The 13,859-nt window shown below is 43.6% G+C and overlaps 1 protein-coding gene and 1 non-coding gene across 12 annotated transcripts in view; both read left to right on the top strand.

Moving 5' to 3' along the window:
* The window catches only part of EVA1A (eva-1 homolog A, regulator of programmed cell death), a 59,847-nt gene that overhangs the window by 18,120 nt on the left and 27,868 nt on the right, over positions 1-13,859 (top strand). Inside the window, exon 4 of one of the 11 annotated variants that reach the window (XM_073241984.1) lies at positions 11,042-11,096. The exons of the other annotated variants lie outside the window; for them this stretch is intronic. The gene's annotated coding sequence lies outside the window, so the exon portion shown is untranslated. The remainder of the gene's footprint in view (positions 1-11,041; positions 11,097-13,859) is intronic. 11 annotated transcript variants of the gene reach the window in all.
* LOC118974121 (small nucleolar RNA SNORA71) lies at positions 11,067-11,172 on the top strand. The gene has a single exon (XR_005063719.1). It is a non-coding gene; the product is annotated as a small nucleolar RNA SNORA71 (small nucleolar RNA).

Raw genomic sequence — 13,859 nt, forward strand, 5'->3', positions numbered from 1 at the left:
TTGGTGTCTGCTCTGTGGGCATCAGGGTGGTAAGGATGATTGAGGACACAAAACCCTGAGAGGAAGGAAGAGGACTCAGAGCACTGTGGCTTGTGGGCTGGGGAGGGGAGGCGACATGGGCTTTGAACTGCACATGAGACACCTGGTCCCCTGAGCAGAGGGAAAGGTGACTGGGGTGAAGGTAAATCATAGAAGGAGACAGAATTACATAAATCTTATAGGAAATGGAAGGCACATTATAAGGAGGCTTGCTGGGGCAACAGCGCTATGCCGAGAGTGACCCTAGCTGATTTGGCTGATGCCATTTAAGTTCTTAGTAATGGAAAAGACTAACATTTCCTTACGAATGCTTTCTTACCAGGCTTAATGGACACAGGTCCAACAGGTTCTGAGAAGATGGATTTATCTAGAGCTAAAGACAATCTGTGTTTTAATACATAGGATTCTTGTTCAGGATTCATAGGTGTTGTTCAGACCAGAGGTAGATACCACAGAGGGTTAAACGCTTGACTTAAATAAATTCATCTTTGCCTTGGTTCATGGTGCAGACATCCCTGAGGTTCAGGGCTGGAATTAGGGTTTGGCTGCCATCTTCATGAATTTGCCTTGGTTGAAATGGCATCTTTGCTCTTGTTGGTAACATCTCGGTGAGATGCACACGCCTCCACAGAGGGCCTCTATGGGTAGGGCTCTCTCAGAGAGACACTGTCCAGAATCACGAAGGCCACACAGGAAATGGCCTTGGGATATATATTATTTTCCCCACATGAAGCAAGGACTCAGCTGAATTATTTGCTTGATCTTGAGCTTTGAAATTCAGGAAAAGTGAATAGTACATCTTTTAAGAGTTACATTTCAAGCTGAAAGTTTCCCTTGGTACTAGAGGATGCTGTGAAAGTCAGAAAGCTCATTCCAGCCTACCCCCTTCTGCTCCATCTCAACTGGGTGTCTCACCTGGATGTGGGTATGGTTCAGGATGGGTGCCTTTGGAAGGTGGGGTGTGACGGACAGACAGGACACTCTCCTTAGAGATAGACGGAAGAAGCTCAGGAGTCAGACCTCAGTAGACAAGGAGTAGAAGATGTCCTTCTCCAGGAGGGTATGGCCAGGATACTGTATGGCTCAGTGAACTCAATGATATCATCCTATATGTAGCTTTATTCCTGTTCCACCAGGTCTGGATCACTCTGATGAGAAAGGGCTGTATGCATGTTCTACACTGATTCCAAGAGTGAGTGGAAAGAGCTATATGCATGCTCCAAATGTCCACATCAAAGCTACCCGTGGTGCTTATGCCTGTCCAACTCTCTGGACAGGGTTGCCAGAAGAGTTCTGAGAGGCAGAATCTCTTGTGCTCAGAAAGTAACAGCTTTGATGCCTTAGGATCTTTGATTTATATGTGATTCATTAGTACAATCTTCTCTTTTTTTCATTCATCCAAGAATCCCACAGCCCTAGTTCCTGCCTTCTAGGACCTCATGGTTAGGGGACAGACATTAAAGAAAGAAATGCACAAAGAAACACATGATTACAAACCATGCTATGCTGGAAAAGAATTGGTGCTCCAGAAGAGAAAGAGAGAAGACAGGTTAGCCTGGGGGTGTCTAGTGAGGAAGACAAGTATGTAGACACATGTCTACTATATATGAAACGCCATTTATTGCTGGGGTATCACTTCCAAGGGAGGACTAGGCAGAGGGGGCAATTCTAGAAAGGCTTCATCAAGGAAGGGCTTTTTTTTTTTTTTTTTTGATTTTTCTACTTGATTTATATGTTGATCCCACATTTCTCCCTTTATTATTATTATTATTTTATTTTTAATAAAATGCTGAAGTGGTAGGTAGATGCAAGATAAAGGTAGAAAACATAGTTTAGTGCTGTAAGAGGGCAAATGTAGATGATCAGGTGTGTGCCTATGGACTAAGTATTAATCCAGGCTAGACAAGGGCAGCAAAATATCCATGGATGCATAAGATTTCTCTCAAAGCAGGGGGGGTGAGGTTCTGAGCCTCACCTCTGTTGATCCCCAAATTCTCACCTGATGGCCCCCCTGCAACTGTGCCTGTCTTAGGTTGTTCCTCCCTTGAGGAATCTTACCTGTCTCTGGCTAACCAGTCATCTTCTGGGGCCATACAGGGAAATGTAAAGTTGGTAAGTGAGAGAGAAGCCATATTGTTTGAAAAGGTTAGCTTTTTACTTCTTTGCAGATTTACGCCCTGTGGCTTATATGCCCAGCACTTGTCTCGAGGTATCTTTACCACCTGGAGGAATTATGATACTCGGTAAATTCGATATGAGGCACGAATTCTATTTAAGGGTTGTAATTAGGAAGAAAGAAGAAAAGCTACAGATGTAGCATATGGAAGGAAACATGGGAGGATTGATTATTTCTTTGACATATCTTCTTGTAGAGTACCTTAAGCATGTATAGGTTTTAAACTACTAACTAATTTGCACACACATATTAACATAATAGGAATACGGTGACATAAACAAAGCAAATCTATAATTACCATCCATCTCCAGTGAAGCCAAGAAAACCATTTAGGCACCCTAGGCATTTGTGAAAATTTGTCTATGATATGATGCATATTGTCCAACTGTACTTGAACCGTCTGAGAGAAATCAGACAAATTAAAGCAGCCCATTTCTGGGATCTGTTCACATCCCATATGTTCTTTTAACCGTAGATAGTCTATAGTCATAAGATTTTGGAGTGCTACAACTTGCACCCCTCCCAACTCCTGGTTGAGTTCCAACAGTACAGATCCGGTCCAATTCGTTGTCTCACTGTATGCACATGCCAGCCTAGACATCTCCCTCCTCATTCCTATGGCAAGTCCAGGAGACGGTGGGCTGGATGCAGCCACAACCGCAGCATCGTCCGGATCCCTGTGGAGGCTTTTTGATGATCATCCCCCGGCACAAGTCCTCCAGAGAGTGCTGATGCCGGAAGCTCCTCCTCATATCATATCTTAGTTCATTTTCTGGGTATCCAAGCTAGGCTTTGATCTTCTGCATAGAAACAAACAGACCCTTTGCCCACACTTTGACATGCCCTCTATACCACTGTGCAGAACTCATTGGAGGTCAGCACACAGTAACTGCTTTTTTTTTTTTTTTTTTTTTTAATTAAGAGAAAGGAATATTATCAGAAAAGAGTACCTCCATAGCTGATCATCTGACACCCTTTAAGTGATCAACATTAAGGATATTTAAAGCATGCGTTGATCTTTGATTTACCAATAGTTTTATCCTATCAAGGAGTAATCCCCCTTTTCCTTCTTTCTTTCTTTTTTTTTTTTTAATTTTTAATCTATACTTACATGAAGAATACTATGTCTCCTATGCTCTCCCCTATATCAGGTCCCCCCTAACAACCACATTACGGTTACTGTCCATCAGCTTAGCAAAATGTTGTAGAGTCACTACTTGTCCTCTCTGTGTTGTGCAGCCCACCCTCCCCTTTCTCCCTTCCCCCCATGCATGCTAATCTTAATAACCCCCTTCTTCCCCCCCTTATCCCTCCCTGCCCACCCATCCTCCCCAGTTCCTTTCCCTTTGGTACCTGTTAGTCCATTTTTGGGTTCTGTAATTCCGCTGCTGTTTTGTTCCTTCAGTTTTTCCTTTGTTCCTATCCTCCTCAAATGAGTGAAATCATTTGGTATTTCTCTTTCTCCGCTTGGCTTATTTCACTGAGCATAATACTCTCCAGCTCCATCCATGTTGCTGCAAATGGTTGGATTTTTCCACTTCTTATGGCTGAGTAGTATTCCATTGTGTATATGTACCACATTTTCTTTATCCATTCATCTACCGATGGACATTTAGGTTGCTTCCAATTCTTGGCTATTGTAAATAGTGCTGCAATAAACATAGGGGTGCATCTGTCTTTCTCAAACTTGATTGCTGCATTCTTAGGGTAAATTCTTAGGAGTGGAATTCCTGGGTCAAATGGTAGGTCTGTTTTGAGCATTTTGATGAACCTCCATACTGCTTTCCACAATGGTTGAACTAATTTACATTCCCACCAGCAGTGTAGTAGGGTTCCCCTTTCTCCACAGCCTCGCCAACATTTGTTGTTGTTTGTCTTTTCGATGATGGCTATCCTTACTGGCGTGAGGTGATATCTCATTGTGGTTTTAATTTGCATTTCTCTGATAATTAGCGATGTGGAGCATCTTTTCATGTGTCTCTTGGCCATCTGTATTTCTTTTTTAGAGAACTGTCTGTTCAGTTCCTCTGCCCATTTTTTAATTGGGTTATTTGTTTTTTGTTTGTTGAGGCGTGTGAGCTCTTTATATATTCTGGATGTCAAGCCTTTATCGGATGTGTCATTTTCAAATATATTCTCCCATACTGTAGGGTTCCTTTTTGTTCTATTGATGGTGTCTTTCGCTGTACAGAAGCTTTTCAGCTTAATGTAGTCCCACGTGCTCATTTTTGCTGTTGTTTTCCTTGCTCGGGGAGATATGTTCAAGAAGAGGTCACTCATGTTTATGTCTAAGAGGTTTTTGCCTATGTTTTTTTCCAAGAGTTTAATGGTTTCATGACTTACATTCAGGTCTTTGATCCATTTTGAGTTTACCTTTGTATATGGGGTTAGACAATGGTCCAGTTTCATTCTCCTACATGTAGCTGTCCAGTTTTGCCAGCACCATCTGTTGAAGAGACTGTCATTTTGCCATTGTATGTCCATGGCTCCTTTATCAAATATTAATTGACCATATATGTTTGGGTTAATGTCTGGAGTCTCTAATCTGTTCCACTGGTCTGTGGCTCTGTTCTTGTGCCAGTACCAAATTGTCTTGATTACTATGGCTTTGTAGTAGAGCTTGAAGTTGGGGAGTGAGATCCCCCCTACTTTATTCTTCTTTTTCAGGATTGCTTTGGCTATTCGGGGTCTTTGGTGTTTCCATATGAATTTTTGAATTATTTGTTCCAATTCATTGAAGAATGTTGCTGGTAATTTGAGAGGGATTGCATCAAATCTGTATATTGCTTTGGGCAGGATGGCCATTTTGACGATATTAATTCTTCCTAGCCATGAGCATGGGATGAGTTTCCATTTATTAGTGTCCCCTTTAATTTCTCTTAAGAGTGACTTGTAGTTTTCAGAGTATAAGTCTTTCACTTCTTTGGTTAGGTTTATTCCTTGGTATTTTATTCTTTTTGATGCAATGGTGAATGGAATTGTTTTCCTGATTTCTCTTTCTATTGATTCATTGTTAGTGTATAGAAAAGCTACAGATTTCTGTGTGTTAATTTTGTATCCTGCAACTTTGCTTTCCGATATCAGTTCTAGTAGTTTTGGAGTGGAGTCTTTAGGGTTTTTTATGTACAGTATCATATCATCTGCAAATAGTGACAGTTTAACTTCTTCTTTACCAATCTGGATTCCTTGTATTTCTTTGTTTTGTCTGATTGCTGTGGCTAGGACCTCCAGTACTATGTTAAATAACAGTGGGGAGAGTGGGCATCCCTGTCTGGTTCCCGATCTCAGAGGAAATGCTTTCAGCTTCTTGCTGTTCAGTATAATGCTGGCTGTGGGTTTATCATATATGGCCTTTATTATGTTGAGGTACGTGCCCTCTATTCCCATTTTGCTGAGAGTTTTTATCATGAATGGATGTTGAATTTTGTCAAATGCTTTTTCAGCATCTATGGAGATGATCATGTGGTTTTTGTCTTTCTTTTTGTTGATGTGGTGGATGATGTTGATGGATTTTCGAATGTTGTACCATCCTTGCATCCCTGGGATGAATCCCACTTGGTCATGGTGTATGATCCTTTTGATATACTGTTGAATTCTGTTTGCTAATATTTATTGAGTATTTTTGCATCTACATTCATCAGGGATATTGGTCTGTAATTTTCTTTTTTGGTGGGGTCTTTGCCTGGTTTTGGTATTAGGGTGATGTTGGCTTCATAGAATGAGTTTGGGAGTATTCCCTCTTCTTCTATTTTTTGGAACACTTTAAGGAGAATGGGTATTACGTCTTCTCTGTGTGTCTGATAAAATTCCGAGGTAAATCCGTCCGGCCCCGGGGTTTTGTTCTTGGGTAGTTTTTTGATTACCGTTTCAATTTCTTTGCTCGTAATTGGTTTGTTTAACTTTTGTGTTTCTTCCTTGGTCAGTCTTGGGAGGTTGTATTTTTCTAGGAAGTTGTCCATTTCTTCTAGGTTTTCTAGCTTGTTGACATATAGGTTTTCATAGTAGTCTTTAATAATTCTTTGTCTTTCTGTGGAGTCTGTCGTGATTTTTCCATTCTCATTTCTGATTATGTTGATTTGTGTTGACTCTCTTTTTCTCTTAATAAGTTGGGCTAGAGGCTTATCTATTTTGTTTATTTTCTCAAAGAACCAGCTCTTGGTTTCGTTGATTTTTGCTATTGTTTTATTCTTCTCAATTTTGTTTATTTCTTCTCTGATCTCTATTATGTCCCTCCTTCTGCTGACTTTAGGCCTCATTTGTTCTTCTTTTTCCACTTTTGATAATTGTGATGTTAGACTATTCATTTGGGATTGTTCTTCCTTCTTCAAGTGTGCCTGGATTGCTATATACTTTCCTCTTAAGACTGCTTTCGCAGTGTCCCGCAGAAGTTGGGGCTTAGTGTTGTTGTTGTCATTTGGTTCTATATATTCCTTGATCTCTATTTTGATTTGTTCATTGATCCATTGATTATTTAGTAGCATGTTGTTAAGCCTCCATGTGTTTGTGAGCCTTTTTGTTTTCTTTGTAGAATTTATTTCTACTTGTATACCTTTGTGGTCTGAAAATTGGTTGTTAGAATTTCAATATTTTGGAGTTTACTGAGGCTCTTTTTGTGAGCTAGTATGTGGTCTATTCTGGAGAATGTTCCATGTGCACTTGAGAAGAAAGTATATCCTGTTGCTTTTGGATGTAGAGTTCTATAGATGTCTGTTAGGTCCATCTGTTCTAGGGTGTTGTTCAGTGCCTCTGTGTCCTTACTTATTTTCTGCCCGGTGGATCTATCCTTCAGGGTGAGTGGTGTGTTGAAGTCTCCTAAAATGAATGCATTGCAGTCTATTTCCCTCTTTAGTTCTGTTAGTATTTGCTTCACATATGCTGGTGCTCCTGTATTGGGTGCATATATATTTAGAATGGTTATATCCTCTTGTTGGACTGAGCCCTTTATCATTATGTAGTGTCCTTCTTTATCTCTTGTTACTTTCTTTGTTTTGAAGTTTATTTTGTCTGATATTAGTACTGCAACCCCTGCTTTCTTCTCACTGTTGTTTGCCTGAAATATGTTTTTCCATCCCTTGACTTTTAGTCTATGCTTATCTTTGGGTTTAAGGTGAGTTTCTTGTAAGCAGCATATAGATGGGTCTTGCTTTTTTATCCATTCTATTACTCTGTGTCTTTTGATTGGTGCATTAAGTCCATTTACATTTAGGGTGACTATTGAGAGATATGTACTTATTGCCATTGCAGGTTTTAGATTCGTGGTTACAAGGAAGGGCTTTTTAAGAAGGATCTTGAAGAACAGAAATAAGTTTTATATCTGGAAAGGGCATATGGTATTCAAATGAATGGGGAACCTGGTATGTTTGGAGGACTCTCATTCAGCAAGGATAGGGTTTAGGCTGCAGGTCGGGGAATGTGAGTTGAGCCAGGAAAGGTAAGTAAAGGCCAACTAATGTAGCTTAGACTTCATCTTGGAGGCAAGTCACAGGAGGGAATGATGAGTGCCCAAGGAGAGTGTCCTACAGTAAGTTACCAAGGGTCCAGGAGATTTTTTCTGTAAAGGATCAGATAGTAAATATTTTAAGCTGTGAAGGTCGTCCAGTCTCTGTCACTACTCAGCTCTGCTGTGATCGTGTAAAAGCAGCCACACACAGCACATAAATGAATGAGCATGGCTCTCCTGCAGTGAAACTATACAAAACCAGACAGTGGGCTGGACTGACCTCTGAGCTGTGGCTTACACCCCAGGCCCCGCTCTCCATGGTGATTCTGGTGGCTCACTGGCGTTGGACTGGTGGATGGGGAGGAAGCACAGACAAGGAGGCCCGTTAGAAGCCTTTGCGTTATTTCAGGGGAACTAAGGGAAGAATCATGGGGATAAATGGTTTGTGACATGCTCCAGGGTAAAAGATGACAGGGCTACATGGCCAATGTGATGGGAACATGTCTAGTTTTTCTGTAACAGTCAGTGGACTGATTCATCTAGTGAAGAAAGAAAAATTGCAGACATTCTGTGTGTGTGTGACTCAGAATCATGTATACATCCTGGGAGGTCACCTGCTGGTCACAGGACATCATGCTGGGTACATTGCATAGATTATCTCATTGTTAGACAAAATTCTTAAGAATATTAAGTTGTATTTCCCAGTTTCCAAACTGAAGTTTAGAAATGTCGAGTCATTTGCCCAGTCACATAGCTGGTAAATGGCGGTGCTGAGCTTGAACTGGTGTCAAAGCCTGTGCCATCCCTAAAACAAAGTTCCCTCCCTTCCTCGCAGGGTGGGGCATGAGCCCCCTCCATCAGCCTGTGCAGCCCCTCCCGTCCCTCCTCTCTGGCCCTGCTGAGACCCATCCAGCCCTTTAATATTCTCAGTTAGCCTGTGGCATGGCAAGGACTGGACCTGTGTCTTAGCTGCAAAAACCATTAGGTGTGAGGTGTGAGATTATTCTGTGTTTGATGAAGGACGTGCAGTAAAATCCAGAGCCAGACTCAGCTGCCTCATGCAGTTACAACAAGGGGAGGACAGAGTGGGGTTAGGTAATGTGCCAGGGAGTCCCTGAATTTAAGTGCGCAGATTGGAACACTGTTTCTTCACTGCCTAATGTAGAAACCCAGGAGATGTTTGTCTAAGTGAGGTAATAGTCACTGATAAGGGAAAACCTGTGGATTTAAACCCGGGAGGTTAAAGTTAGCCTTGGAACAGGCAAACCTGACATGTGTGTTCACAAAACCAACTCAGTTTCCATTCTCCATCGTGTTGTCTAGTGATGCACTGATCATTAATGTAGTGCCTTTTCAGGTTCAGATAGAAACAGTCGCTGCACCAAATATTTTAAGCAGGACTTTAAAGACAAATATCCAAGAATAATTGAATGAGATCATGGGTACAGCAGTCCTTCTAGTGAGACCTATTGGCCAGTATTAGGTTACATGGTGCATAGAACTGCAGAGAGGCCTCTAGGATTGATGCGACCAGGCCTAGGCCTGATCCTAGGCCAGGGACAACGGACACATGAACACAAGTGGGGCTTTTTGAGCAATCAGGAAGGAGGTGTGTTTGCTGGGGGGCAAACACCAGTGTCTGCACAGTTGTTGATCTCTTTTCCCCCAGCCTGTATGAGTTCCGTAGAGCCACCATAACAAAGTGCTGCAAATGGATGGCTTAGAAGAACAACAGAAATTTATTGTCCCACAGTTCTGGAGGCCAGAAGAGGTGGTATCAGCAGATCCATGCCTCCTCTGAAGGCACAAGGGAAGCCTCTGTTCACGTTTCTCCCTGGGCTTCCGGTAGCCCCACATACGTTTGTCTTCTCCCTGTGTCTCTTCACCGACCTCCCTCTGGGTGTGTCTGTGTACAAATTTCCCCTTTTTATAAGGAAACCAGTTGTACTGGATGAGGGCCCGTTCTAATGACCTCATCTTAGGTTGGTTAAATCTGCAAAGAACCTATCTCCAAACAAGGAGAGGTCCCTTGCTGAGGTCCTGGGGTCCTGGGGATCTGACTTCACCATATCTTCTTTAAGGGATACCACTCACCCCATGTCACAGCCCTTTCTTGAGAAGAGTTCAGGACTGCTTCCTCAGACCAGATGAGTGAGTGGGTTTTGGTCCAGAGGCTCCTGCAAGGGCCCTGCCTCAGTGGTCGTTTCCCTGTCTACTTGCTTGATGCATGACTCAGAACAGAGGGCCCCTGTATGTGTTTACTTTGGGTTCATTATATTTCAGTTGGTTGCCTGTCCTCACCTCTCTAGGCCATACTCACTGCATGTGCACCCCTGGCCTCTCCTTTCCCTGTTTTGCCCTTTGCTCATTCATTTGTCAGTTCATAGAACAGTTAAGTGTTGAGTTCCTGGGGCATTCCAGGCACTACACTAAGCTGCAAGGGTGTAAAGATGAAAAGGTGTAGAGACAGTTTCTGCTCTCACCGAGTTCTCTTGGGAGGCACACATGTAAGTAGTGTGAAATAACTGAAAAAGGAAGTATGAAGGCAGATTCTGAATTCTGTGCTGTCTCCAGCATAGGGTCCTCCCTCCTCCCCATCCTTGGCTATTAATGACTGGATTAACTCCTATTTCTTCCTTGATACTCATCTCTGGGGCTGCCTCTTGCCTCTTCCAGAAAGTCTACTGAGGCCCCTGCCATCCCTTTTGGAAACAATATTCCTCTCCCCCAAAGAGACACTGACCATCTTCATAACTTCAGCGTCTAGTGTCATGCCTGTGTTCATAGGTGCTGAATCAGTAAATGAGTGAATGAATGAATGAATGAATGATTCCTAGTCTGAGCTTCTGCTCTCCAGGCTGTACTTTTCCCTTAACCTCCTTACCCCCAAATCATGTCTTGTCCCAACTCTTTCTCTACCACAAGTCCTGAGGCCCCCTGCTCATGACATTCTTTCTGTAAAGCTGACACCCCAGCCACGCTGGCCCTCATGGTGAGTGGTCACATGTACACACGTAGCTACCCATTCACCATCATCTCATTGGTATGCGTTGCTGCACACAGAGCCCTGCTGGCTTGCCTGTAGGAAGATCCTTCCCGTAGGATGAGCGAAACTTCCTCTGTGGCCTTCTCTCTTTCTTCATTTCCAAAGTTTCCCCCTCTCCCGATTCTATGAGCAAGGGCCACACCATTTCTGCTACACTGAATACTTCAATAAGCATTTTTTTGAGCTCCAAGTTTGCATCTGGAGCTATGATTGAACAGAATAACTCTGATCTAGTTTCTGACTTTCTTCTAATCAAAGATCTGTTTCTTTAATGCTTCCTGCTTAATTTTTTGGGTTTCTCCTATAAATTGAATGACAGAGATTTTCTGATTTTTTTCAGCATTACAATTCTTCAAATGAAATCTCCCTGCATCTGAAAGTGATTGTGGCTGCAGGTGAGGAATTGCAGAAAGCAGTTCCCCGTGTTCGAAGGGTCCACTCCTGTCCCTTCCAAACTGGTGCCTTCCCACACCTCCTCCATTCTGCCACCTCTCAGATGCCTCCTGGCCCCTGGTGCTTGCTGCAAGTTCTCTGTACAGGCCTCAGTGAGTGTGTGGGTGGCAGGGGAGCCGCAGCCGTGGTCTTCTTACACTCGTCTCCTATTTCAGCAGCACTGTGTTCCTTTTTGGCCCCCTGTTTGAATTATTACTGGCTGCCTATGTTGTAGTCATTGGTAATACAGGCAGCAAGCTTTTCCTCATGTTCAGAAGACTCTATGCTTGTTCCTTCCAAAGGGGACAGCCCTAGGTGACTGTGGCAGTGACTGAGCAGGAGGGAGCCTGAGGACTGAGGGAGACAGGTTGTCAGTGGATTCGCCTCCTAGGACCCGGCTTCCTGTGCTGTTTTCCTTTCGAGGAGCACAGTGGTCTCCCAAATATGTGGTAAGCAGTGCCAAGTGGGCCGATCACGTGCTGGCTCCTCAGGCCCTGCCAGAGTGTCATGTGCCTGCTCTTCCAGGTGTGGGAGAGGTGTCGGCAGGGAGAGCCTGGGCTGGGGGGCCCAGGTGGGTCTGCGGGTGAGGAGGCTCCCTGGGAGGTGTCCTCTCTTCAGCTGGGCGCTAGAACAGGGGCCCCTGCGATGTGCTCTGCGGGAGGCAGAGATCCTGTGATGGCGCCTTCACTCTGTAGAGTCAGAACCTGCCACATGATGACCCTGAGAGGCTTGTCTTGGCTCCTGGGTTACAGGTCAGCCTGAGATCCAGACCATTGAAGGGAGTCCCAAGGCCATGAGTCAGTGACCCTCGGGGTGACCTGGGATATGGGCTTGCTGATAATTCCCCGCAGATTCTCTTGGGGCTATCCAAGGATACAGGAGGGGCCGAGCCTGCAGAGTGCCGCATCACCGGGGCTCCTTCCCGCGGTCCGCTCAGAGCCTCGCAGAGCGGGTGCTCCCTACATGAGACAGCACAGGGAAGGCTGGCCTGGGAGCCTGCGGGCCCCTTCGCCTGGCTCTGAGTCTTGACAGCAGTATCCTGAGAGGGCCGTGGACAGGGAGGGCCAGCCCTGTGTCCCTCTGTCATGTCTGGAATGACTGTAATAACCAAGAGTGTTTTTCTCCTGAATTGAGGCTCATCATTTTCCCTTCCACCCTCCACCCCTCCATTCAATAAACCTTAGAGACTTGGAAAAAAAAAAAAGAAAGAAATCTTACAAGGAGCATCAATGAGTAAAACAGAAGAAACAAGTATTTGGTTTTATATATATTATCCTTTTATTTGATTATTTTAGTTTATAACATACAGTTAATTAGTGAAAACCATGAGACTGCTATGATGAATATGAAATTTGAAACTGAGTGTTTGTATCGACAGTTGCTGCCTCACAGCATCCTCACCATTAACACATCCTATACTTTGTATCGGCTTTACAGCCTTGAGAAAATGGTGACAGCTTGAAGCGACAGCACTTTTCAACAAGCAGGATTACCTTGCAGATTTAGGTTATTCTGCTTAAAATGATCCCCAAACTTGAAACTGGCGCTCTGTTGGCACGGCATAGCCCTGCATTGCTGCGCAGGTCTTGTCGCATTTGTAAAAGCCTGCCAAGCACTCTAAGAATCAAACACTAGAGCTACCAGCCTTGCTTAACCACGGTGTGACACGGCTTGATAGTCGTGCTGGATACAGTATCCTTGGTTCAAGGCCCTTCTGTTTCATTGCATTAAGTATATCATGCCATTCTCTTCTGGCCTGTAGGGTTTCTGTTGAGAAGTCTGATGTTAGCCTGATTGGTTTTCCTTTATAGGTGACCTTTTTCTCTCTAGCTGCCTTTAAAACTCTTTCCTTGTCCTTGATCCTTGCCATTTTAATTATTATGTGTCTTGGTGTTGTCCTCCTTGGATCCTTTCTGTTGGGGGTTCTGATGAATATAGGAAAACTTGGCTTTAATGTTGAGTCACTAACACGATGTAACTACTGTTTGCCTTCCTTCATCATAAGGGATCTAAGTAAAAGGAATAGATGAACATGCTCTTCAACTAATTTCTATCTTCGACAGAAAATACTTCTCCAAAACATGTAGTGCCATAGAGATCCTGTTGTGTCATTATAATTATTTTCAAAAACCTCAGTGCCTGTTTCGCTCTAGTGCTTACTTAAAGCTTTTGACATGGCAAAAAATATTTAATTTTGGTGTGTCAAGTCCAAACTTGAGGTGTCCTTTTCCTCACTGGCGCTCTGTTGGCTGTAGGAGAAATGGGAACGGCATAGCCCTGCATTGCTGCGCAGGTCTTGTCGCATTTGTAAAAGCCTGCCAAGCACTCTAAGAATCAAACACTAGAGCTACCAGCCTTGCTTAACCACGGTGTGACACGGTGTGTGATTGATTCTCACTGTGCAGTTTACTCTCCTCTCCTCAGGTGAGCACACTCTCAGTGGGGATCCGCAGCTTTGCCTGGCATCTGACTGAACGTTGTGTGCGTGAGCCACAGTGGTGGGAGCGACTTGCTTGTACAATTTTACAACATGAGGAGACTTGCATGGATCTGAATTGTTCCAAGGTGTTTTTAGAACTACAGCTTTCCTGATTAATGACATATCTACATAGATTCCAATATATTGCCTGTTTTGGCAGGGGAACCTTTTTTCTGAAGTGGGCGTAAATAGTTTAACCTGTAGCTCATGGGGTCTGTGATTGTTCACATTGGGTATAGCACACACT

The sequence above is a fragment of the Manis javanica genome, chromosome 1, assembly GCF_040802235.1.
Source record: "Manis javanica isolate MJ-LG chromosome 1, MJ_LKY, whole genome shotgun sequence".
Taxonomy (NCBI): Eukaryota; Metazoa; Chordata; class Mammalia; order Pholidota; family Manidae; genus Manis; species Manis javanica.